The sequence below is a fragment of the Chiloscyllium punctatum genome, chromosome 38 (genome assembly GCF_047496795.1).
Source record: "Chiloscyllium punctatum isolate Juve2018m chromosome 38, sChiPun1.3, whole genome shotgun sequence".
In the NCBI taxonomy this organism is placed as follows: Eukaryota; Metazoa; Chordata; class Chondrichthyes; order Orectolobiformes; family Hemiscylliidae; genus Chiloscyllium; species Chiloscyllium punctatum.
Window position 1 is genome coordinate 6,013,959 of NC_092776.1, and position 22,679 is coordinate 6,036,637.

General features: G+C 45.3%; 1 protein-coding gene across 2 annotated transcripts in view; it reads right to left on the minus strand.

The window, feature by feature from the left end:
• lzts2a (leucine zipper, putative tumor suppressor 2a) overlaps positions 1-22,679 on the minus strand; it is a 226,085-nt gene that overhangs the window by 145,284 nt on the left and 58,122 nt on the right. For both annotated transcript variants that reach the window (XM_072557079.1, XM_072557077.1), the window contains exon 2: positions 13,898-13,988. The gene's annotated coding sequence lies outside the window, so the exon portion shown is untranslated. The remainder of the gene's footprint in view (positions 1-13,897; positions 13,989-22,679) is intronic.

A 22,679-nucleotide genomic window follows, 5' to 3' on the forward strand; every position in this document is an offset into this window, starting at 1 on the left:
CGGAAACACATAGCAGGGCTTGTCAGCAATGTCTACATCCCAAAAATCATCTGTTTTTAAAAATAACAATGCATTTGTCATTCGAGATCTTTGGAAAAGAGAAACACCTGTTAAATATTTCATCAGTACAATCCCACAGCGTACATTAAACTGTTAGGACGCACAAGGCATTCAAAACCTGTAGGTTCCAATTAAATTGTAAGCATGTAGATCTCTCAGTTCGGTCGGGGTTCGAGACAACTCTATGCATTATTAAGGATGCTTTTTGTAAATCTACAGAATTAGCGGTGTAGTGGTAATGTCCCTCTTTCTGGGTCAGGAGGCCTGGGTTCAAATCTCATCTGCACCTGACTTGATTCCCAGCATGCCTGAATAGTTTGACTGGTTGTGTTTGGAACTTGTGTGTGCAAGTTAATGTCCAACTCGGAGTTTACTCCCACGGGCTGTGGGTCATTCCGAGAGTAACCCTCCGCAGGGTTCACTCTGGCTGGACATTTCCTCAGGCCTGTTAGCACCACCTTCTGGTACATCAGCAAAACGTCCCCCCCCCCCCCCCCAGAAGAAAGCTCCAAACATATCACATCAATGTTTGTGAATTAATATGCTTTGTGCCTCATTTTGTGCAGTTCAGTGATTGGAACCAGGTGGATCTCCTTGACTATCAGATCCTTAATTGGGGCCAATCAAGGAGCCCAGGCTGACCAATATAAACAAGGAACTCCTTACCTTTGAGCCAGGTGTTCAAGTCCCACCTGCACCAGAGGTAATAACATCTTTAATAAGGTTAATTTAAAAATATTTTTAATAATATAAACAGGGGATTCAGAATCTCCTCAGTTCAGGGCCTGACTCTGAGCTGGTTGTGCACATGGAGATAAAGGGTGACTTGGTGACAGGATACTAGCCTCCATGCAGTTATTTCTCTCAGGTATAGTAACTCAAATCCAGCTCTTTCAGGAATACAAACTATGAGCAGGAGTAAGCCATTCAGCCCTTCCAGCCTGTACCACCACATTCCTGATAAAGGACGTACGCCCGAGATGTTGATTCTCTTGCTCCTCAGATGCTGCCGACTGGCTGTGTTTTTCCAGCACCACACTTTTTGACTCTGATCTCCAGCATCAACAATCCGCATTTTCTCCACCACCATCCAATATGCTCATGGCTGATCCTCTGTCTCAAAGCCAAATTCTCACTTTCTCCCTTTACCCTTGGATGACTTTAAAATCCAAAAGAAAACAAAATCAAACTCTTCCTTGAATATATTCAGTGACTTGTCATCCACACCATTCTCTGTGGTAGAGATTTTCACAGGGTCACCCCTCTTTGAGTGAAGAAATCTTTTCTTACCTGGGTCCTAAATGATCTCCCCTGTGTGCTGAAACTCAAACCCCAGTTCGAGGCTTGCCAACCAGAGGAAACATCCTCCCTGCATCTAGTCTGTGAGAATTTTATACACGTCAATCAGTTCGCCTCTCATCCTTCTAAATTCCATTAAAATTAGGGCAGTTTAAACCCATCTCTCTTTGTAGGACAGACCTGCCAACCCTAATATCAGCCAAGTGAACCTCCACTGCACTCTCTCTCTATGGCAAGTCTTAGACAGGGAGACCAAATTGGATACAGTAGTCTCAGCTGAAAATGTGTTGCTGGAAAAGCGCAGTGGGTCAGGCAGCATCCAAGGAGCAGGAGAATCGACGTTTCGGGCATGAGCCCGAAATTCTTGAAGAAGGGCTCATGCCCAAAACGTCAATTCTCCTGCTCCTTGGATGCTGCCTGACCCACTGCGCTTTTCCAGCAACACATTTTTCAGCTCTGATCTCCAGCATCTGCAGTCCTCACTTTCTCCTACAGTAGTCCAAGTGCAATCTCACTATGGCCCTTTATAACTGCAGTCCCTACCTCAAAACTCAAATCCTCTTGCAAAATGTCAGCTGGTATCGTGGCCGAGCAGTCTAAGGCACTGGATTGAGGCTGCAGTCTCTAAGGAGGCGTATGCTCGGATCCCACTGCTGCCATTTGTCAGGGCGGCACGGTGGCTCAGTGGTTCGCATTGCTGCCTCACAGCACCAGGGTCCCAGGTTCAATTCCAGACTCGGGCAACTGTCTGTGTGGAGTTTGCACGTTCTCCCAGTGTCTGCATGGGTTTCCTCCGGGTGCTCCGGTTTCCTCCCACAGTCCAAAGATGTGCAGGTCAAGTGAATGGGCCATGCTAGATTGCCCGTAGTATAAGGTGCATCAGTCAGAGGGAAATGGGTCAGGATGGGTTACTCTTCGAAGGGTCGGTGTGGACTGATCCACCCGAAGGACCTGTTTCCACACTTTAGGGAACCTAATCTAATCTAAAAATGTCTGTGACAGATAGTGAAGGCAGCATTTGATATGCTTTCCTTTATTGGTCAGAGTATTGAGTCCAGGAGTTGGGAGGTCATGTTGTGGCTGGACAGGACATTGGTTAGGCCACTATTGGAATACTGCATGCCATTCTGGTCTACTTCCTATTGGAAAGATGTTATGAAACTTGGAAGGGTTCAGAAAAGATTTACAAGGATGTTGCCAGGGTTAGAGGACTTGAGCTACAGGGAGAGGCTGAACAGGCTGGGGCTGTTTTCCCTGGAGCGTTGGAGGCGGAGGGGTGACCTTATAGAGATTTACAAAATTATGAGGGGCATGGGTAGGATAAATAGACAAAGTCTTTTCCCTGGGATTGGGGAGTCCAGAACTAGAGGGCATAGGTTTAGGGTGAGAGGGGAAAGATATAAAAGAGACCTAACGGACAGCGTTTTCACACAGATGGTGGTACGTGTGTGGAATGAGCTGCCAGAGGAAGTGGTGGAGGCTGGTACAATTCCAACATTTAAGAGGCATTTGGATGGGTATATGAATAGGAAGGGTTTGGAGGGATATGGGCCGGGTGCTGGCAAATGGGACTAGATTGGGTTGGGATATCTGGTCGGCATGGACGGGTTGGACCGAAGAGCTTGTTTCCATGCTGTACATCTCTGTGACTCCAAGTCATAGAATCCTCTCCATTCTTTCCTGTTGAGCATCCTATGGTACCTTTCTCCCTTTCTGCATTAAGACTGGCAGAAAAATCCAGTGTTTATAGTTGTAGTGAGCATATGTGCTTGTTGTTACATAACTAATACAGTCACCGGGTCTGTGGGACAGGGAAGGATTGGAATAAGGGATTAATAGGAGGTAACAAGAAGAAAAAGCTACAGCTCCATGCATGTTATGAGTTCAATCAAGATTTGTGTTGCCAGGTATGACAGGGATGATAGCTGAGTGGTTATAATTGCTGAATTATTAATCTGAAAACCCAGGCAATATCCTGGGGACCTGGATTTGAATCCCACTACAGCAGATGGTAGAATTCCAAATCAATAAAAATTGGAGTTCTGAGTCTAATGATGACTGTAAAACCATCATCTGTAAAACCCCTCAGGTTCACTAATGTCTTTTAGTGAAGATAATTTTGTCATCCTAATCTATCTGGTTGTTAAATTATCTGAGGTGCACAGTTCAGATATGGGGGCAGAGGCAATAGCCTATTGGTGTTATTGCTAGACTATAATCCAGAAACTCAGCTAATGTTTTGGTGAATAAAAACCAAAAGAACTGCAGATGCTGTAGATCAGGAATGATAAAAAAAAGATGTTGCTGGAAAAGCTCTGCAGGTCTGGCAGTATCTGTGTAGACAGAAATCAGAGTTAACGTTTCGGGGCTGGTGACCCTTCCTCAGATGGTTCACTAGACCCGATCTCTGGTCTCTCTTCACAGATACTGCCAGACCTGCAGAACCTTTCCAGCAACTTCTGTTTTTGTCTAATGTTCCAGGGACCTGGGTTCAAATCTCGCCATGACAGCTGATGGAATTTGAATTCAATAAAGAATCAGGAATTAAGGGTTTAATGATGATTATGAATCCATTGTTGATCGTCAGAAAAACCCATCTTTTTCAATAAAACTGACACCCTGACCTGGTTTGGCCTACACGTAACTCCAAACCCACAACAATGTGATTCATTCTCAACAAACAACAAGGGATGGCAATACATACTGGCCCAAGCCAGTGATGTCCATGCTCTCTGAATGAATGGATAGAGGTAGTGAGAGTGCCTCACAGTTGAGAGCTCCCAACTATACAACAAGCCGTGAGGCAGAGGAGGAGAATTCTGCAGGCCTACCCCATACAACTCACCTTAAGCAAACATCTCATCATAGCCCCTGCAGCCTTTCAAATGCAAGGACTTGCTTTGAATTAGAATTTTTACTCTGTGGGGAAGTGGGAGAGTTAAGCAGGCCTTAACCAATTGTAATTAGCTCTAATGTGTTGTTGTACATTTTTATGGAAACAAATTCGTGAATGACCAAATATCTCATTGTTCAACTTTTTAGTGTGCAAGCTGACAGAGTCTAAATGGTCACTCAGTGGTTAGCACTACTGCCTCACAGCACCAGGGACCCAGGTTTGATTCCAGCCTTGGGCGACTGTCTGTGTGGAGTTTGCACATTCTCCCCGTGTCTGTGTGGGTTTCCTCCGGGTGCTCCGGTTTCCTCACGCAGTCCAAAGCTGAGCAGGTTAGGTGAATTGGCCATGCTAAATTGCCCATTGGGGTAGGTGCATTAGTCAGAGGGAAATGGGTCTGGGTGGGTTACTCTTTGAAGGGTCAGTGTGGATTGGTTGGGACAAATGTCCTGTTTCTACACTGTAGGGAATCTAAACAGACAGAAACTTCTGTGACATTGCTTAAAAGTAAAAGATGAAAACATACCATTTACTCCTTTTTTCTGCACCTTGGCTGTTCCTGGCCTAGTCTCTGCCAGTACTTTTCTTCTGACCCAGACTACACCCTTCCCAATGCCTCAGGTTAAATGATCGAACTAGTGAGAAAAACACCCATCTGGGTAGCAGATGGTGCTGATAATGCAGAGCTTAGTCATTTCCCATTCATATTATTTCAGTGGGGATTCAGCTGGGTTTCTAAGGACTAATTCACAGAAGTCCACAACTTTTACGAGCACGTTACAGTTCCATCAAGACCCACTGAGCAGCGTTCTTATTCTTAACTCCTTCCAGTCCCAAAGAATCACAATTACAGGTACAGGAGTAGATCGTTGAGCCTGTTCCACCACTCAGTGAGATCCGTTAGAAGGTGGCCACTTGGCCCATCCTGCTGCGGCTGGTTCCCAAACCTTGAGCCAATCTAGAGCCTTTTCCCTGATGTCCCTGCAGACCATTTCTATCCAAATAACCGTCTGATGCCCTCTTGAATGCCTCAATCGAGCACATCTTGAAGGGTGGGCAACACGGTGACTCAGTGGTTAGCGCTGCTGCCTCACAGCGCCCAGGACCTGGGTTCAATTCCCACCTCAGGCGACTGTCTATGTGGAGTTTGCACATGTGTCTGCATTGGTTTCCTCTGCGTGCTCTGGTTTCCTTCCACAGTCCTAAGACGTGCAGGTTAGGGTGGATTGGAAATGTGGGGTTACAGGAATAGGATAGGGTCTGGATGGGATGCTCTTTGGCGGGTCGGTGCAGACTTGATGGGCAGAATAGCCTCTTCCTGCACTGTAGGGATCCCATGAATCTATGCTTCCAGACTCTAACTACCCACTGATGACAAAAATATTTTTCACACATTACCCCACTTTGTTTGCACATCATTTAAAGTCCTGTCACACAGCCTCTCAGAAATTGGGAACTGCTTCCCCCTCTTTGTGTTTCTCCCCTGTTCCAACATTCCCAAGTTTTTACAGGCCAGTAGGAAGTGTGGTCCAGCCTCAGGCCTAAGGTCCAGGGTTCACATCCCACCGCCTGGTCTATTTCAACAAGGAAGGGGTTTATAATATGGCCCAGACAGCTTGGTCATTAATCTGCATACATTTCCAGTGGTGAGGGAGAGATTCCTGATCAACCCTGACGTGGGAACAGCCTCTACCATTACTGTTCATGGCTCAAGATTACAACCACCCATAGCAACTGACAAGTCCCCAAGTGAACAAGAGAACGCTATCATCACACAATACACACTGATTCACTTCCTTTACCCTGTCCATAAGAAAGAAGGATTTGAAGTGGGGAGGCCAAGGACTATCGATACTGTTGCGCAATCTATTAACCTGGAGACCCAGGTCCAAATCCTGCCATGGCAGATAGTGGAATGTGAATTCAATATAAAGTCTGGAATTAAGAGCTTAATGACCATGAAGCCAATGTTGACTATTGATGCAAAACCCATCAGGTTCACTAATGTCCTTCAGAGGAGGGCAATCTGCCAATGTTACCTGGTCTGGCCTACATGTGACTCCAGACCCATACTAGTCTAGCCAGCAATGACTGCAAAATTGATACAGCTCCTCTAAGCAGTGAAGGGTTTTGAAACGCAATTTGATTGTCATGTAGGAAATAGCCAATTTGCTCATTAGCAAGCCATCCCATACAAAGACATGGCCAATGATGGCCAGATCATCTGCTTCATGTGACAGCGCCTACAGCCATGAGATTTCAAGGTATCATACTACTGAGGGCTGCTGAGACTTCAAAACACTGCACGGGAGGTTTGTTTCATTCACTCGTGAGATGTGGGTGTCACTGGCTGGGCCCAGCATTTATTACCCGTCCCTAGTTGCCCCTTGACAAGGTGGGGGTGAGCTGTCTTCTTGAACCGCTGCAGTCCACCTGCTGTGGGTTGACCCACAATGCCCTTAGGGAGGGAATTCCAGGATTCTGACCCCGAGACAGTAAAGTAACGGTGATATGTTTCCAAGTCAGGGTGGTAAGGGGCTCAGAGAGGAACTTGAGGTACTGGAGTTTACAGACCCTCAATTTGTGTCTGATCCAAAGGAAAAAATCTCTGACTGTACAGCACTCCCTCTGTATGATAATGTTAGCATAGATTAATCCAAAGTCCTCTGATTTAGGGATGAGAGAGATACAGATAACAAAGAGAGTGAGAGAGAGAGAGAGAAAAAGAGAGTGAGAAGTATAGAGAGAAAGCGAAAAGTATAGAGAGAGAAAGAAAAAGTATAGAGAGAGGGGAAAGGTATTGAGGGAGAGATATAGAAAGAGAAAGCTATAGAGAAATAGAAATATCGAGAGATAGGGAGATAGAGATAAAGCAAGATATATGTTTAAAGAGAGTGAGTAAACGAGACAGAGAAAAACAGAGTGTGAGAGAGCATGAGAGAAATGAAAAAGTGCCCAGTTTGTGGCGCGTGAGAGATTGGGCCGAAATGGGTATTTACACAATGCTCCCAATCAGAGCTCAGTTACAGTCTAGATGAGGCTTGTAGATTGTTAACAGCAGAGATGCCCTGATGGTAGCAGCAGCCGTGTCCCTGTGTTTGTTTCTCCATAAATGTTGGCGGTTGGTGATGCAGGAGTACATGAAATAAGAAACTGAAATTGCAGCAGGAAACATTCAGCAGTTTGGAAAGTCACTGGCCCTGAACAGGGACAGGTTAGCCCTCCACATCAGAGTACTGTCCTGTTCAGTTCAGGTTCCCTCCTTCAGATCAAAGCTGGCCATTTCAGAAGCAGTTCCTCAGCTGTGAAGGGCTGCGCAAAACTCCATGTGACTGGGAAAGGTACAACACAGAGAGAGAGAAAGCAAAACCTACTTTTCACCTTTTTTCCTCCATTGGCTTTAAGACAGGAACACACACAAACTGCTGGGATAGAAGCAAAACAATATCATATAGTTCAAGACACACCAATATGGCAGGTACAGGTTGAGGAAAATCCACTTAAAACCTCCCAAAATATCCAAAATGTAATCTGTATCTTCTATGTACAGCTGCTGCCTGATGTGCTGCACATTTTGTTATTTTTCATTTATTTAATCACTATTCACAGGGCCAGCTGGCATGTATATCCTATGTCAGTTTTGCAGGAAGAAATTGCAGGAAAAGCACAGCAGGTCAGGCAGCATCGGAGGAGCAGGAATATCAACGTTTCAGGCAAAAGCCCTTCATCAGGAATGAGGCTGATGAAGGGCTTTTGCCCGAAACGTCGATTTTCCTGCTCCTCGGATGCTGCCTGACCTGCTGTGCTTTTCCAGCACCACTCTAATCTGATCTCTGATCTCAAGCATCTGCAGTCCTCGCTTTCACCATAGAGTGGGTCCACCCTGCTCCACAGGAGACAGAGAATAGAAACATTCTGTGATAGGCTTCAGGTTAACTGCCCAAGATCACTAACAGCTACACTTTGTTCTATCCACAACATTTACAAATCAGGCTCAGTTCAGAACGACGACACTTAAAGCTTCCTTCTCACAGCCAAAGCTGTGTTGGAACCAAAGAGAAAGCAAATCTCTCAGGGTGATGAGTTTTAGAGGGGCATAGTAAAGGGCTTTTGCCTGAAACATCCTCGGATGCTGCCAGACTTGCTGTGCTTTTGCAGCACCACTCTAATCTTGACTCTGACCTCCAGCATCTGCAGTACCCACTTCTGCCTTGCAGGAAGACATATCAAGCCAGGAGCAGTTCTTGAGAGGTCAAACACGTGCCTGATCTGAAAACTAAAATCTCAACACAGACAACCAATCTCACTCAACATCTCAGACCCTGTCGATATCATTAATATCACACAAGGAAGAAGGATCTCTGGGAAAGACATGCTGTGACAGATACCAGCAAAGTTACAACCGCTAGCCTTGAGGGTATCTAACCACAGAGCAATCAATAGGGGTTTCCCCCTTTCTGAACATCGCGCAAATCTGTCTCTGATTCAAGTGAATCGACAACCACCCAGCAGCAGTGATGTCATCACATACAATATGGGGAGATGGTGATGTCGTGGTGAGTCACTGAACTAGTCCCAGGTTAAATTAGCTCAAATCCTGTCGTGGCAGATGGCAAAATGTGAATTCAGTAATTTGTTTATTAAAAATTAGTCAAATGGCTGCTGTGGAATTTTATTATTGAAGAAACTCAGCAGCATCAGAGCTGAAGAAGTGTTCTGAAGAAGTTATAATCAGCTTGACATGATTTGGAGATGCCGGTATTGGACTGGGTGTACCAAGTTAAAAATCACACAACACCAGGTTATAGACTGGATGCACTAGCTTGGTTGTTGTGTTTAATCCACTAGAAGAAGTCATCCTAGATTCAAAACATTAACTCTGTTTTTCTATCTCCACATAAGCTGTCAGACCTGTATTTCTCCAGCATCCTCTGTGAATGTTTCAGACTCCCAGCATCTGCAGTGTTTTGCCTGTATTTATGTAACCTTTGTTCACAGAGTCATAGAGAAGTACAGCATGGAAACAGACCCTTCGGTCCAACCTGTCCATGCCCTTCAGATATCCCAACCCAATCTAGTCCCACCTGCCAGCACCCGGCCCATATCCCTCCAAACCCTTCCTATTCATATACCCATCCAAATGCCTCTTAAATGTTGCAATTGTACCAGCCTTGCCACATCCTCTGGCAGCTCATTCCACACACGTACCACCCTCTGCATGAAGAAGTTGCCCCTTAGGTCCCTTTTAAATCTTTCCCCTCTCACCCTAAACCTATGCCCTCTAGTTCTGGACCCCTCAATCCCAGGGAAAATACCTCATGATTTTATAAACCTCTACAAGGTCACCCCTCAACCTCCGAAGCTCCCAGGAAAACAGCCCCAGCCTATTCAGCCTCTTCCTATAGCTCAACCCCTCCAATCCTGGCAACATCCTTGAAAGGGTGCAGAAATGATTTACAAGTTTCACAACATCTTTCCAATAGGATGGAGACCAGAATTTCGTTGACAGAAAATCCCATCTGGTTCATGGTCATCCTTTATTGTCATCTGTAGTCAGCCTGGCCTACGCCCGAGTCTAGACCCATTGCAAAGTGGTTGACTCTTAACTGTCCTCTGAAACAGCCACTCAATTCCAAGGCAATTAAAGGGAATAATTACAGAAATACTCATATCATTCCTACACAAGAATTTAAAATGTCATCTGTTACAGCCAATCACAATGAAACATTCTCATAGACACAAACTCTGGGAAGATAGAAGTCATAAAGTTAAACGTAAATGGATTCTTAAGTCAAGTTATTGGGAAACATCCAGATGGGACTGAGATATGACCTAAAATGTGGGAATCAATCACTCTTTAAAAATCTTGTCGAATTTCTCATTGTAAAAGGGAAAAAAAGTGGCATTCAACAAAATGTGAAATTATACTTGCAAGATTAATGAGTTTGTTGATCAGTAACTCTGACGTTATCAGACTTTAACAGCTCTATCACACTTCACTTGCAACATGTAGGAAGCATCTGGTTAAATATTTAAGTTACCAGTGGGCCAAATTTATGGTAAAGGGGAGGAGTGTAGCTTGATGTTTGTTAGTCAGCACAGACACAGTGGGCCGAAGGGCCTGCTTCGGTGTTGTATCGCTTTATGACTCTCTGTCTTGTGCAGTTTTGACAGTGGGAGAGTGGAAGTTGCCATCAGTGCAGTGATTTCTGGGAGATTGCATTCTCCATCACCCTGTACAGCATCACCTCCTTTACATCTCTGACATTAATGGCTGTAAGAAACTGCACATGTGCAGAAGCTGCTGTCAGTTTCAGGAAAGTACAGTTTGGGTCAGAAATTTCCAACAGTGGCTGGAGTATTTCCTATTTGGAGACGGTTAAACCATAACAATTGCAACCTTCCCTAGTTATTAATAAAATCTCAATAGGCTCTGGGAGCCATTGCTCAGATGTGGATGCTGTGGAAGAGATTAAATTGTTGGCAACTTCCCCGTGGTTTGAGAGTCTCTGCTGGTCTCCCCCTCCATTGACACTATTGCTGTGAGAAGCCTGTATTGTCTCTGTGAGGACAGTGGTTCATTAAAGATTCCTTGAAGTCAGTGTAAGAGCAAAGAGGAGGTCAGGCAGTTAATACTCTTGTTCAATATTTAATTAATTTGTAAAGGCCTGAAGTCAGAGATATACAGCACAGAAATACACCTTTTGGTCCATCTTGTCCAAGCTGACCAGATATCCCAACCAAATCTAGTCCCACCTGCCAGCACTCGGCCCATATCCCTCCAAACCCTTCCTATTCATATACCCATCCAGATGCCTTTTAAATGTTGCAATTGTACCAGCCTCCTCCACACCCTCTGACAGCTCATTCCATACACACACCACCCTCTGCATGAAAACGTTACCCCTTTGGTCTCTTTTTAAGTATTTCCACCCTCACCTTAAGCCTATGTCCTCTAGCTTTGCACCCGCCTCTCTCCCTCCCACACCCCCACCTTGGCGAAAAGATCTTGTCTATTTACCCGATCCATGCCCCTCATAATTTTATAAACCTCTATAAGGTCACCCCTCAGCCTCTGACGTTCCAGGGAAAACAGCCCCAGCCTGTTCAGCCTCTCCCCATCTCCCAAAATGTGAACTTCTCAGAGATCCTCATCCTTCTGAAAGGATGAGGGAAAACCTCATTGTTGAGATCATTTTAATCTACGAATCCCAGCACAATGCCAGGGAACACCCAGTGACAAAGTAATACAATAGGAACCAGAATAAACACACAACAAAAACCAGAAACAAACAAAACCAGGAATTGCTGGAGAATCTCAGCAGGTCCGGCAGCATCTGTGGAGAGAGCAACAGAACTAACGTTTCGAGCCCAGTGACCCTTCTTCAGAATTGACAGTAGCGAGGAAAGGGTGGTATTTCTGCTGATGAAGGAGGTGAGAGGATAAAGGAATGAATGGATAGGCGGGGGGGAAAAGAGAGAGAGAGAGAGACAGACAGACAGACAGACAGACAGGGAGGAGGAGCAGTTAGAGCACTGGAGTGAGCTGTGCTGAACGTAAGTCATGGTAGGGCAGGAGCTGGGGTGTCAGAGTGGGTAAAGGACAGGGAAGGAGGTGCTCAGGCCCTAAAGGTATTGAACTCAATGTTGAGTCCTGGAGGCTGCAGGGTCCCCAAGCAGAAAACGAGATGGTGTTCTTCCAGTTTGCACTGAGCTTCACTGGAACCAGACTTCAGATTGAATTGAATTGGATTTATTGTCACGTGTACCGAGGCACAGTGAAAAGCTTTGTCTTGCGAGCAATACAGGCAGATCACAGAGTTAACTTGCATAGATAGTAAATAACAGGTAAACAGCAGCAAAAACAAAAACACAGGTCCAGGCGAATGTTAAGAGTTTGTGAGTCCATTCAGTATTCTAACGACAGTAGGGTAGAAACTGTTTCGAAACCGACTGGTACATGTGTTCAGGCTTCTGTACCTTCTCCCCAGTGGGAGAGGTTGTAGAAAAACATTGTCAGGGTGGGATGGATCTTTGAGAATGCTGGCGGCCTTTCCTTGACAGCGGGCCTGGTAGATGGATTCTATAGATGGGAGGTTGGCCTTTGTGATTGTCTGGGCTGAGTTCATCACTCTCTGTAACCATCTCTGATCCTGAATGGTACAGTTGCCATACCAGGTAGTGATACATCCAGACAGAATGGTCTCAATGGCACACCAGTAAAAGTTGCAAAGGTATTCACCGTCATGCCAAATTTCCTCAACTGCCTGAGGAAGAGGAGACATTATTGGGCCTTTGTAACCAGTGCGTTCACAAGAAGAGTCCAAGAAAGCTTGTTGTGGATGACCACTCCCAGGAGTTTGACACTCTCCACTCGTTCCACCTCTGTGCTATTAATGTGAAGGGGGGGGCATGGGTAACATCCCTCCGAAAGTCAGTAATAAGTTCCTTGGTTTTGCCGGTATGGAGAGCTAGGTTCTTCTTTGCACCATTTTTCCAGTTTTTCCACCTCCCATCTGTAGTCTTGTTTCGTCGCCATCTGAGATTCGACCAATTATGGTGGTGTCATCGGTGAACATGTAAATGGAATTCTTCTGGTATTTGGCAATGCAGTCATGGGTATATAGTGAGTACAGTAGGGGGCTGAGTACGCACCCCTGGGGGGCTCCAGTGTTGAGTAGTAGTGAGGATGAAATATTGTCTCCAATCTTCACTGATTGTGGCCTGTGGGTCAGGAAACTGATCCAGTTGCAGAGAGTGGGGCTTAGTCTGAGGTCACTAAGTTTAGTAATCAGTTTCGAGGGGATAATAGTGTTGAAGCCTGAACGGTAGTCAATGAGTAGGGTTCTTACATAGCTGTTCTTGGTGTCAAGATGTTCGAGGGAGCAGTGAAGGGCAAGAGATATGGCATCTGACATGGATCTGTTGGTTCGATAGGCAAATTGAAGTGGGTCAAGAGTAGTGGGGAGGCTGGAGTTGATTAATGTCATGACCAGCCTTTCAAAGCATTTCCTGACCACCGAGGTTAGGGCCACTAGGCGGTCATCATGGAGACATGCTGCATGAGCCTTCTTAGGCCCAATGATGATGTTGGCCCTCCTGAATCAGGCAGGGACAGGGACCTGCTGCAGGGAGAGGTTGGAGATGTCCGAGAAGACCTCTGCCAGTTGCTCTGTGCTTGCTCTGAGTGCACAGCCCGGTACCACAGATTCCTGTGAACTCTGAATACCTTCATTATTCATTACATTAAAATGAAGAGAAATGTCTTCACCCAGAGAACGGTGCAGTTCTCTCGTACAGAGAGCAGTTGAGGCCAAAACATGGAACGCTTGCAGGAAGGTGCTGGATGTGGTTCCTGGGGCTGAAGGGATCGGGATGTGGAGTTGGGATAGTAGCGGGGTCGGCTCAAAGGGCCAAGTGGCCTACTCGCATTCCTATTTTCTGTGAAGAAAGGGCACTGGGCTTGACACTTTAACTCTGTTTCCTCTCTCCACAGATGCTGCCAGACCTGCTGAGTCTCTCCAGCACTTTTTGTTCTTGTTTCAGCATCCGCAGTTTTTAATTTTTGCATCTCAAGTTTTTAAATTGTGTTACTATTGACTGGGTAACTAATACATACAAAGTCAAACTCTCAGTGGACCTTACCTGTTCCCATTTGAGATCTGTCACTCCGCTGTCATTTCCCCCATCCTTTCTACAAAACAAATCCTTCCAGATGACATGCTGGAGACACAGCCTGGTGAGACAGACAGAGAGAAGTGGCTATGTTAATGAGCAGGTTAACTCTTCAAGACACATTGTCTCTGGTTGATGATCCCAAACTCCAGGGCCTCATTTTGCAAATCCCCAATGGAGACCAGAGAGAGGGCTTTGCCACCAAATCCTACTTTGCTAACTGCATAAAATTGTTTTGAGATTGCAAACACAACTGGACATGGGGTAGGCCATTCAGCCCCTCCAGCTTGTTCCACCTTTCAATGTGATCTTGGCTGCTCTGTGGCCTAACTCCATATACCTGCCTTTGGCCCATATCCCTTCATAACTTTGCTGAACAATAATTTATCTTGGTCACAGATTTAGAATACACAACTGATCCAGCATCCACTGCCATTTGTGGTAGAGAGTTCCAAACCTCTCCCATCCTGTGTGTGTAGAAGTGCCTCCCAACATCTCTCCTGAACAGTCTGGCCCTAACTCTCAGACAATGCCCCCAGTTCTAGAATCACCAACCAGTGAAAATAGTTTACCTTCCCTGTCTTTTCCTGTTCATATCTTGAAGGTTTTGATCGGGTCACAACTCAACCTTGCCAACTCTGGAGAAAACAGGCCTAGTTTGTACCATCAATCCTCAAAACCTAACCCCTGAAATGCAGAAATCATTCTTGCTAACCTACATTATGGTCCCTCTGATCTATCCTTCCAAAGGTGTGTACTCCAGCAGGAACATCAATACGCAGGCCAAAGGGGCTTGGGGGTGTTACAGGGAGAAGGGGTGTAGGACTTTTTGGATATTTCTTTCAAAAAAGCTAGGAGGTCCAGGGTGGCTAAATGGCCTCTTTCTTGTACTTCACCAGTAAGTTGGATGGGAACGAGAGACTGGAGTTTCCCAATTAAGGCAAAAACCACATGACCTCACCATCCTCATCAGAAGCTGCACCGACTCCAATCAGCTGCTCATAACCAAAGGTCTAAACATACAAAGAAAAATCAAAAAGTCATATAGCAGGCTGCTCAAACCTGCCTATCAACACAAGTAATTAGTCTAGACACAGACACCTACCACCGTGAGAAACTGCAATTTCACCTTGGGAGGGACTGGCTCACAGGGCGTGATATGAACTAACTACTCCCAGTGTAAGCCCTTCACCAATTTTCTTCTTAATATTTCAATTAAAGAGGCTTTGATCCTGCCTATGTGGTTCATATTCAATTTAAAAAGCAGCTTCCATCCACACTGAGTCCTCATCACATTCCCCAGTGATGACACACTCTGCTCAACATGAACAGAGTAAATGGTGGAGTTCTCTCGTACAGTGTTCTCCACCCAGGTAAATAGTGCGGTGAAGAAGGCATATGGTGTACTGGGCTTTGATTGGTAGACGAATTGAGTTCCGGAGTCCTGAGGTCATGTTGCAGTTGTATAAGACTCTGGTGCGGCCTCATCTGGAGTATTGTGTGCAGTTTTGGTCGCCATACTATGGGAAGGATGTGGAGACAGTGGAACGGGTGCAGAAGAGGTTTACCAGGATGTTGCCTGGTATGGTAGGAAGATCGTATGAGGAAAGGCTGAGGCACTTGGGGTTGTTTTCATTGGAGAAAAGAAGGTTTAGGGGTGACTTGATAGAGGTGTACAAGATGATTAGGGGTTTAGATAGGGTTGACCATGAGAACTTTTTTCCACGTATGGAGTCAGCTATTACAAGGGGGCATAGCTTTAAATTAAGGGGTGGTAGGTATAGGACAGATGTTAGGGGTAGATTCTTTACTCAGCGAGTCGTGAGTTCATCGAATGCCCTGCCAGTAGCAGTGGTGGACTCTCCCTCTTTATGGGCATTTAAACGGGCATTGGATAGGTATATGGAGGATAGTGGGCTAGTGTAGGTTAGGTGGGCTTGGGTCGGCGCAACATCGAGGGCCGAAGGGCCTGTACTGCGCTGTATTTTTCTATGTTCTATGAACAGAAACTTCCAGCCAAACGCCTCCCAGTGGGAGCAGTGCTATCCTCAGGTCCCCTTTACTCTGGAAAGAGGAAAGCCCCACTTCTGACCTCGATTTACATCGAGTTAGAGAACCACAGATGGGTTCCAGAGCCAATGGAGACCATTTGGCCCACTATACCAGCACCAGCTCCTCAAATGAGCATCATAACCCTGTGCCAATCTACTGCTTCCCCCTCCCCATACCCTTACACATTATGGTTATCCAAAACAATTCAGCCAATGCCCTCTTAAATGCCTCAATCACATTTCCAGACAGTGCCTGGTTCTCACATCATCCTTGCCACTTTCGAAGATCACTTTAAATCAATGATCTCTCATTCCTGTTTCTGTAACAACTGGGAACAGCTTCTCTCTATCTCCTCTGTCCAGCTCGCTTCCCACTTGGAAAACCTCCATCAAATCCCCCTCTCAGCCTTCCTCTCTCCAAGGAGAACAGTCCTAACTTGCCCAGTCAACCCTTGTCACTCATTCCTGGAACCCCCATTCTCTCCAAGACAATCACATCTTTCTTACAATGTGATGCCCAGAACTGGACACAGTGCCCCAGCTGAGAGAGGAGTTGGCTCATCTCTGTTCAGTTGACGTGATTAGCTCAACAACAAAGTTTTCATTTATTTGGGAGATATGGGTCACTGGCTGGGCCAATTACCCTGGAGAGGTTGGGGGTGAGCTGCCGTTGCAGTCCCTGTGTGATCTGCAGGTTTCATACAATTAGAAGCCAGCTAGGAAACAGTCACATCCTATGTAGGTCAGGACAGTACAGATGGCTGATATTAACCAGGGTAGGACATTAGTGAACCCAACAGTGTCGTATGACAGTCGTCCTACGAGCAGCAAGCACCCGCACGCACACACACTTTTGTTAACTCTGATTTCTCTCCACAGATCCCGCCAGACCTGCTGAGCTTTTCCTGCAATTTCTGATTTCCAGCATCTGCAGCTCTTTTAGTTTTTATCCAGTTTTGTACAGTCACACAGCATGGACACAGACCCTCGGTCCAACTAGTCCATGCCGACTGTAATCCTGCAATGGTAGCAGACTCGCCAACTTTAATGGTCATTTCAGTGGTCATTGGATAGACATATGGATAAGAATGGAATAGTGTAGGTTAGATGGGCTTCAGATTGGTTTCACAGGATGGTACAACATTGAGGGCCAAAGGGCCTATACTGCGCTGTAATGTTCTATGTTCTAATCCCAAACTAAACTAGTCCCACCTATCTGCTCCTGGCCCATATCACTCCAAACCTTTCCTATTCATGTACAAATCTAAGTACCTTTAAAATATTGTAATTGTGCTCATATCACTACTTCCTCAGGATGTTCATTCCACACGCAAACCACCCTCTGTATAAAACATTTGCCCCTTGTGTCTTTTTAAAATCTCTCTCCTCTCACCTTAAAAATATACCCCCTAGTTTTGAAATTCCCCAACCTAGGGAAAAAACAGCTACCATTAATCCTATCTACACCCCTCGTGAATCTGTAAATATCTATAAGCGCAGCAGGTCAGGCAGCATCAAAGGAGCAGGAGAATTGACATTTCAGGCACAAGCCCTTCTTCAGGAATGAGGAGCAACACCTCCCCCCCTCACTTCCCTCCAAGGCCCCAAGGGATCCTTCCATATCAGTCAGAAATTCACCTGCACCTCCACACACATCATTTACTGCATCTGCTGCACCCGATGTGGCCTCCTCTACATTAGGGAGACAGGCCGCCTATTTGCGGGACGTTTCAGAGAACACCTCTGGGACACCCGCACCAACCAACCCAACCGCCCCGTGGCTGAACACTTTAATTCCCCCTCCCACTCCGCCAAGGACATGCAGGTCCTTGGCCTCCTCCATTGCCAGACCATGGCAACATGACGCCTGGAGGAAGAGCACCTCATCTTCCACCTAGGAACCCTCCAACCACACGGGATGAATGCAGATTTCTCCAGCTTCCTCATTTCCCCTCCCCCCACCTTTTCTCAGTCCCAACCCTCAGACTCAGCACCACCTTCTTGACCTGCAATCTTCTTCCCGACCTTTCCGCCCCCACCCCCTCTCCGGCCTATCACCCTCACCTTGACCTCCTTCCACCTATCGCATTCCCAACGCCCCTCCCCCAAGTCCCTCCTCCCTATCTTTTATCTTAGCCTGCTTGGCACACCCTCCTCATTCCTGAAGAAGGGCTTATGCCCGAAACGTCAATTCTCCTGCTCCTTTGATGCTGCCTGACCTGCTGCGCTTTTCCAGCAACACATTTTTAAGCTCTGATCTCCAGCATCTGCAGTCCTCACTTTCTCCAACATAAAAGCTGACTAGATTGATCAAGTTTTGTTTTTCAGTTTAACATGCTAGTCTTTCACTGAAACAGAAGCACACCAGACTGTAGATTTGGGTCTGATTACAAACCAGACTGCATTACACAAAAGATATAAAAGTAAAACAAACCAAGCTCTCCAAGTATATCTCAGTTTGAAAGGCTTCAATGGAACAAAATTCTATCTCCTCCCCAATGCCCTCACTTTCCGGTCACTCTGAATTTCCTTCGTTATTAAATCTGTAAGATTAATGTTTTAATTCTCTCATGGGATGAGAGCCAAAGTTAGTCAGAGAAAGAGCTAGTCAGCCATATATTTGGATGTAATGGTAAGGCACTCTGGTTCACTGCATTTTCCTCACTTCCTACCCTGTCAATGGTGAAGTCTTTACAGTAAATCCTCAAATTCCTGAGTTCTTAGATTTTCACAACTTTCAATAACAAAAGTAGACTTCTAACCAAACACTTCTGGACTGGAAGTTTCACAAACTAAACACTTTCACTTAGGGGACTGATTTTAGTGATTGGAGCCAGGTGGATCTTATTAACTATGACATCCTTGACTGGGGCTGTTAACCTGGAGAAAGTGAGGGGAGCCCTGGCCGACCTATATAGCCGGGGGATTCAGAATCTCCTGACTTCAGGAATTCACTCTGAGCTGGCTGGCCAATGTACTGTGCACATGTAAACAAAGGGTGACTTGGCGACAGGATACTGGTCCTGTGCAGTTAGATTAGATTAGATTACTTACAGTGTGGAAACAGGCCCTTCGGCCCAACAAGTCCACACCGACCCTCTGAAGAGCAACCCACCCAGACCCATTCACTTACTCCTTCACCTAACAGTACGGGCAACTTAGCATGGACAATTCACCTAACCTGCACAATTTTAGACTGTGGGAGGAAACCGGAGCACCTGGAGGAAACCCATGCAGACACGGGGAGAAAGTGAAAACTCCACACAGTCAGTCGCCTGAGGCGGGAATTGAACCCGGTTCTCTGGCGCTGTGAGGCAGCAGTGCTAACCACCATGTCGCCCACTTTATTTCACTTAATATTTTAACTGCTCTGAACAGTCGCCTTTTTCTTGGAGAGGATGATGGGAATCTGATTTAGGTCAGGTTTCCTTTGAGCTGTCTAAAACTTTACCTGTTTCTGTGGCTTTCGAAGTTAAAACCAGTCCTTGATTATTCTAAATCCAAAAGCAAACAAACGTCTTCTAATGTTTTTTCTCACCTATCATAAATCCTCACAACATAAGCAAACTTCCATTAACACTCCAGGAGGCCTTGCAGTCCTGTGTTCTGATACACGTGATTTAAAATCATAGTTCCACAAGGACTAGCTGAGTTAATTCTTAATTTCCTTCACAAATATAAACCAACATCCACATGCCTCTAATATAGAATCCAAACTCTTTGAAAAATGTAATAAAATAAACAGCTTTCCACACAGAAGTGGTACAAATTGATAAAGCAGTTAGAAAGAGAAACAGGTAGAGTACAAAAGCAAGGAAGATGTGCTAAACAGTTGTAATCATTGGTTTGACCACTGGTGTGCAATGTCAAATACCAGGAACCACATTTTGACAGCAACATCAAGGACAGATTCAGGAGAGATCTGGTCAAATGATCCCAAGAATGAGCAGCTTAGTTCTTGCTATGAAGGTGTAGAGGTGTACTGTACTTTTAAGAGAGTTGAAAAGCTAGCAAGGACTGAAAAAGCACAGAGAGTCCTGAACAAGGTAACAATGTAACACTTGGTCAAAACAAGTTGCAACAGATGGGTTGCCATGAAATAAAAACAAATTCAAATTTGGCCAATCAGTTTAAATTATGCCCCGAGATACCAAAACACAATCAAATTGAATTTAGTATTTTGATAATATTAAACTCATTGAAACAATCCAATGTTTTGGGGTATAAAACCGGACATTTTGAACAATTAGGGAGAAAACTGCCAAAGACGTAACAAATGTAGACTGCTAATTGAAGAACTCTCTGAGAGGTACTGGTCTGTGGGGAGTGCACAGCAGAACATTGAGGCTGACCTGGAGAGAATCTACAAAGGAGAACCGACAAAGCTGACTAGTTTCGAAAAGTGATTATTTTCTTTTTGTAAATTTTAATTGGGATTTTTTAATCAGACTGGTATTGTAGGTAAAAGATAGGTTGAAGAGAAAGGACTTGTAAATAGTTGTTGGTTTTAATATTCTCTGTTGAACTTAAAGAACAAAGTTGTTAATTTTTACTGTTAATGGTGGCCTCTGGAATTTTAACAGATTACAGCACGGAATGAATCTTTTCGGAGTTGCTGGTTTAAATTAGCAGAGGGGGTTTACCCAGTGTTGTAACATTCTACAGGGTGGCTGTATTCTCTATACTATTTTGAACATGCCTTTTCAAACTACCTGCAGCCTTCGATTGAGAAACTGTTTCTGCACGCAAATGGGTAATTCGTTCAGTGTGAGGTGGGGTGGGTACCACTGCCACCTGGTGGACAGTAGCAGACTGCAGCATGTGACCAGGGGCACAGCTTGACCACCAACCTATTCCATGGTGCAGGGGTTAATGCCAAAGGCATTTCAATCTGTAGCAAGGTCACCGCGCTATCCTGGGGCACAGGGCACATCACAAACAGCCCAGAGTGCATTCGCCCAGGAGATAACCAGTTAAAATACAGGCAACAACCAAAAAGGGTGAATGATTAAAAAGGTGGAAAGGGAAATATGTTGGAGCTAAAGTAATGATCACAATGACCATTGAGATAGTACAGAGCTGTTTAAAAAAGGGCACCTGTTTCTTAGAAGACAGAAGCAGAAGTAGGGAATTCAGCCCATTGACTCTGTTCCACCATTCAATGAGACGTGGGGCTGCTCTGATCATCCTCAATTCCACTGTCTTGACTCTTCCTCATAATCCTAGATTTTCTTATGATTAAAAACTTACCTGAGCTTTCAATAATGCAAATGGCCCAGCCTCAAGACCCCTTTACAGTAAAGAGTTCCACAGATTCACTCCCCACAGAGAGAAACTCCTCATATCGGCCTTAAATGAGTGACCCCTACTCTGTAATGATGCTGTCTGGTCCTAGACTGTCCCACAAGAGGAAACAACCCTTTCCACATCTACCTTGTCAGGTCCCCCAAGAATCTATATGGGACACAGGGGCAGAATTAGGCCATTCAGCCCATCGATTCCTCCTCACCTCAGTTCTAAAGGATTGCCCCATCTCTGAGGCTGTGTCCTTGGGTCCTACTCTTCCTAATAGTGGAAACATCTTCACCACATCCATTCTATCCAGGCCTCTTGGCATTCTGTAAGTTTCAATCAGATCCAGCTTCATCCTTTTAAACTCTTTCGAGTACAGACCCAGAGTCCTCACATGACAAGCCCTTCATCCCCGGGATCAATCTCGTCAACCTCCTCTGGATCCCTAACAAGATCAGCATTCACCTCGTTAGGTACAGGGCTCAAAACTGCTCACAATATTCCAAACGCGGCCTGATAATAAGGTCCCCCTCAGTATTCTGAATTCCAACGAATACAAAGCAAATCTATTCAACTCCTCGAATAAACATAATATCCTGCAGATGCTAGAAATCTGAAGCAAACACAGAAAATGCTGGGAGAAACTCAGCAGGTCAGGCAGCATCTGTGGAGAGAGAAACAGAATTAACATTTCGAGTCAAATATAAATCCTCTCTAGAATAGTTCTCATTCTGGGTAACTGTTTCTCTGTCTCTCAAACTTGCTGTTTCTCCACATTCTCGACGTCTGTTTCTATGCAACCTCTCCTCGAGCCTTAACTTGTCCTCAACAACTTTCAGCAACCCAAAGGGTGGGGTCAAATATCAATCCTGACCCCCCCCCCCTTCAGGGAGTGCTAGAGTGCCTGACCCACGTTGATAGGAAGATATAAGGCAAGTGCAAGACTCCCATCTCCTCTGCCCCAACCTCAAGCTTGTTCACAAGTTGTCTGTGCTCTCCCATAAGGATTGGGCTGTCCAGAAGGGTAAATGGAGATCAGGCTCACTCCAATAAAAACATTAACATTTTGGTGAACAGAATGGAGGAAAGTGAAAGAAAAGCCTTATTTCAGCCGTAAACACGCCCAACACGGGTTAGGGAAAGTGGACAATTGTGACTCGAGACACTAGTGTGATTGATTTACTGTTGTCCCATGTACTGAGATACAATGAAAAGTGTTGTTTTGTTTGTATACAGGCAGATCATACCATACAAAGTGCATCAGGATAGCAGAGTAAAGTGCAGAATACAGTGTTAGAGCCACAGAGAAGGTGCAGAGAGAGAGAGAGAGAGAGCAAGATCAACAGTAACATTTGAGAGGTTTGTCAAGAAGTCTGATAGCTGCGGGGAAGAAGCTGTTCTTGAATCTG